The following is a 4,746-nucleotide window of genomic DNA, read 5'->3' on the forward strand; positions in this document are numbered from 1 at the left end:
TTTGATGTGACCTGCAAACCTTTTATTTGCAAAATACATAAAGTAGGCGGCAGGAAGTAGCGGTTTATACCTGTAATCCCAGCACTTACGGAGGCCAAGGCGGGAGGATCCCTTGAGCTCAGGAGTTGAAGACCAGCCTGGGCAACACAGTGAGACCCTATCTACAAAAAAATACAAAAATTAGGCTGGGCGTGGTGGCTCACGCCTGTAATCCCAGCACTTTGGGAGGCCGAGGTGGGCGGATCACAAGGTCAGGAGATCGAGACCATGGTGAAACCCTGTCTCTACTAAAAATAGAAAAAATTAGCCGGGCGAGGTGGCGGGCGCCTGTAGTCCCAGCTACTCGGGAGGCTGAGGCAGGAGAATGGCGTGAACCCGGGAGGTGGAGCTTGTAGTGAGCCGAGATTGCGCCACTGCACTCCAGCCTGGGCAACAGAGCGAGACTCTGTCTCAAAAAAAAAAAAAAAAAAAAAAAAAAAATTAGCTGGGTGTGGTGGTGTGCACCTGCGGTCCCAGCTATTGGAGAGAGGCTGAGGTGGAAGGATTGCTTGAGCCTGGGAGGTGGAAGCTGCAGTGAGCTGAGATAGCCACTGCACTCCAGCCTGGGCGGCAGAGCAAGACTCTGTCTCAAAAAAAGTTGAGGCCGGGCACGGTGGCTCACATATGTAACCCCAGCACTTTGGGACGCCAAAGTGGGCGGATCACCTGAGGTCAGGAGTTTGAGACTCACCTGGCTAACATGGTGGAAACCCGTCTCTACTAAAAATACAAAAATTAGCCAGGGGTGGTGGCCTGCGCCTGTAATCCCAGTTACTCGGGAGGCTGAGGCAGGAGATGCGCTTGAACCTGGGAGGCGGAGGTTGTAGTGAGCTGAGATGGCGCCACTGCACTCCAGCCTGGGCAACAGAGGGAGACTTCGTCTCGGGGGAGGGGGGGAAGTTTGGAGTCACGCCGCCACCACCCTTTTAAGGACGCCTGGAGCTCCCAGAGCCCCCAGGAGCTGAAAGAAGCAGGAAGGATCCTCCCTACAGCCTCTGGAGGGATCGCGGCCCCCATTACCTTTTCAAAAGGTCACCTTTCCCCGCGGTGTGACCCTCGAAAGCTAGATGTGCCCAGGAAACAGCAGCCCAGGCCCTGCACCATCCTCCCGCTCCCTCTGGCCGCCGTGCCTCAGCCAGCGCTGCCCCCTGTCCCGCCTGTGCCCTCCCCAGGGCCCCTCGCCGCCGCCCCCTGCCGCCTCCCGATCTGGTCAAACTCCCGGGCACGAGCCCCGCGTGCAGGCGCCGGGCCTGGGCTCCTGTGGCCGTCCCGCCAGCGCCCGTCTTCCGTCCCTGCATTTAGAGAAGGACGATGGCAAAGGCACCCGCCCGCTGACCCCTCTTACAGGTGAGGAAACTGAGGTAAGACGGTCGGGGCTGGCTGCAGGGCGTGTCGGGCCCTCGGGGCAGTCGCCCAGACCACCCGGACGGCCCCGCTCGCAGCCTTCGCCCGCGCCCGCCAACTTTTCAACCGACCGTCGCGTGCCGTTTACTTCCGCCTTGGGAGGTCATTTCCGGGTCCCGGCAGGAAGGGGCCGGGCGCGCACGACGTCAGCGCGCGACGCAGCCATCTTGGCTCCTGGCAGCGGCGGCCCAGGCCTCGGTCGTGGGCTGGGCGGCCATATTGGAGTCGGGCAGGGGTCTCATATCCGGTCACTCTCCACTGGCGATGATCGATTGCACTTGACGGTCGCGACGCTGGTCGAGAGTCGCTCGCATTGCTCGAAGTTTTCTGCAACTCTAGGACCGTAAAATGTCTCGAAGATGGCGAAAGGCGTAGCCCCCTGCAGAATCAGATGATCCAGAAGGATGCCCACTGTCTTTTTGGTCCATTTCAGTTGTAAACCAAGAAATACCCGGGACAGGCCTCGGTGGGCTTCGGAGCGTGTCTCGGCAAGGTCGAGGTCTTTCTCCAGCGATGGTTTTGAGCCTCTGTATTAAAAGGGGGAAAGTAGGCTGTGGGGTATCCTGTTTCTGAGCCCATGGTGGGAAGAGAAAAGGAGTGGGCGGGGGGCGGGGATCGCTGATGATGCGTCCCCAAGATGAGGGGAACGGAGAGTGCGATCTGATCCGGCGTCTGTAGTTACCTGTCCAGGAACACAGGGAGAGGCAGTCCCTTGCCCGGCTCGGTCTTCAGCTTCGTTTTGTCCTTTTGGCAGCCTGAATTGGGGTCCTGAGCTTCTCCTTTCCTTTCACACCGTCCTCCACAGTTTCCCAAATGGGTTGTGGAATGCTTATTCCCCGGCACACCTGTGAGATCCCAGGCAGAAGCCAGTGTACAGAAACGCGTTGCATCAGTAGGGATTCTCGAGAGGCAGACCAATGTATTGGAGAGAGAGAGATTGATAGACGGTTGAGAGTGGGTTTGTTAGGGGAATTGGCCCATGTGGTTAGGGAGGCTGAGAAGTCCCGGGAGGGACGCCGTCTGCAAGCTGGAGACTTGGGATGCTGGCAGCCTGGCTCAGTCCAAGTCAGGAAACGGAAGAACCTGGGGAGCTAAAGGTGTGACTCTCAGGCCAGGGCTGAAGGCTGAGAATCCAAGGAACCGCTGGTGTTAAGTCCTGGAGTTCCAAGGCTGGGGGCCCTGGGGTTCTGATGTCCAAGGGCAGGAGGAGGAGGAGAGAGTCCCAGTGCCAGGAACAAGATCAGAACTCCTTTTCCCTCTTTTTTTTTTTTTTTTTTTTTTGAGAGAGTCTGGCTCTGTCTCATAGGCTACAGACAATGCAATGCAGTGGGGTGACCTCAGCTCATGGCAGCATCCACTTCCCAGGTTCAGACAAGTCTCCTGTCTCACCCTCTGGAGTAGCTGGGACTACAGGTGCATGCCGCCATGCCTGGCTAATTTTTTTGTATTAGTAGAGATGGAGTGTCACCATGGCCAGGCTAGTCTCCAACTCCTGACCTCAAGTGATCCACCTGCCCCAGCCTCCCAAAGTGCTGGGATTACAGGCGTGAGCCACCACGTCCGGCCCCTTTTTGTTCTCTCTGGGCCCCCAGGTGATTGATGGTATCCGTCCATATGGAGGGTCTTCCCTTCAGGACCTGGACCCCCAGGCAGGCTTCTCTGGAGACCCCCTCGCAGACACACCCAGAAGCAGCGCTTTATGAGGTCTCTAGGGGTCCCTTCATCCAGCCAAGTAGGTGCTTGAGATGACCCACGGCGGGTCGGACATCTCCCTCCTCATCCGCTATGACAGTGTCTGATTTGCCGTCTTTCCCTCCCGGCATGAGCCGGTCCAGAGAATTGTCACAAGACAAAATGATGAATTTAGTTTAAAGATCCTCTGGCTTCATTCGTGATGCTCGATTCGGGCAGCGCTGGGCTCTGCAAAGAGCAGGGAGTGCTCCGGGGGGCTGAGGAGAGGAGGTTTGTTTTCTAGACGGAAGGGCCGAGGAAAGCAGAGACAGAAAACACGGATCGCTCCCTTCAAAACTGCTTTTCTTGTAAGGGTGAAAGCGGAGAACTCCTTAATGTACCAACCAGGACCGGCCTGTTTGGGGATTTGGCTGTTATTACTCCCCTGATTTCTCAGAAGTTCAGATAAACAACTTAGCTTCAGTTGGGTGACGTCGAACTTTTTTTTAGATGAAGTCTCGCTCTGTGGGCCAGGCTGGAGTGCAGCGGCATGATCTCGGCTCACTGCAAACTCCGTGTCTCTGGGTTCAAGCGATTCTTCCTGCCTGAGCCTCCCAAGTGTCTGAGATTACAAGCACGTGCCACCACGCCTGGCTAATTTTTGTGTTTTTGGTAGAGACAAGGTTTTGCCATATTGGCCAGGTTGGTCTCGAATTCCTGACCTCAAGTGATCCTCCTGCCTTGGCCTCCCAAAGTGCTGGGATTATGGGTGTGAGCCACCGTGCCCGGCCACCAAGGGCTTCCTATAGATTTCATTTAACAGAAGGAAGGGAGGGGAGAGGGAGGCTGTGGTAGAGGCTGGGGGATTTGAGGAGAGGCTCTAGAGGTTGCTGTGCGGGAGGAACGGGTCCCCTCCGCTTCCCTGAGGAGTGCTGGGAGATGTAGTGAGGTCTTCCTCACGTGATTTTCTAGGAAAATGTCGCCCACATCTGGACCCCATGGTACCTGGGCTTTGAGGGTTAGCAGAGCCTTTCATGATGTCGCAGATGGATCCTGCAGAGGCCTCAGTAGAGATGGTGTAGCGGGGAGGGTGTAGGACAGGTCTGGGTGACTTGGGACATGGAGCCAACAGGATAGGGTGTCCCTGGCTGCTTCTCCCCAACAGGCCACATCAGGATGTCCCAGGGAAGTAACACAAACCCGAACTGTGTGTGCCCCTTTGATCCGGAACCTCTGGTCTCTGGAGCAGGCTCGGATCTATGGAGGGTTTTTCTTTGGAGCTTCCCTGGGACGTCCAGTGCGCTCTGGGCCGCACCAGGCTGCTCTCCGCCCAAAAGGAGACTCTCACACTGAGGAGCCAGTGGCCAGAGGACTGCCCTGCGGGGAGGCAGACCTGGTTCTCAGGACACTTGACGTGGGCAGGGACTGGCTGGCCTCTCCCTCAGCGGGGAGGAGGTGCGGTGTGGAGGGACGGCTGTCCACGTGGCTGTGTTTGACTTGGGCTCCTGGCTGGCTCTGCCACTTCTTAGATGGGTGGCAGGGGTGAGTGGCCCGACTTCTCTGAGGTCTGCTTGTCAGAGGACGGGGAGGACGACGCTGCCCAGGGCTGTCGGGAGGGTAGGCTGAGACACT

The 4,746-nt window shown here is 57.4% G+C and overlaps 1 long non-coding RNA gene across 1 annotated transcript; it reads right to left on the bottom strand.

Moving 5' to 3' along the window:
* On the bottom strand, positions 1-860 carry LOC135968837 (uncharacterized). The gene is made up of 2 exons (XR_010583811.2): positions 731-860; positions 1-161 (listed from the first exon to the last, which is right to left on the bottom strand). It is a non-coding gene; the product is annotated as an uncharacterized lncRNA (long non-coding RNA).
* Positions 861-4,746: the final 3,886 nt, after the last annotated feature.

Source organism: Macaca fascicularis, chromosome 20 (assembly GCF_037993035.2).
Source record: "Macaca fascicularis isolate 582-1 chromosome 20, T2T-MFA8v1.1".
NCBI lineage: Eukaryota > Metazoa > Chordata > Mammalia > Primates > Cercopithecidae > Macaca > Macaca fascicularis.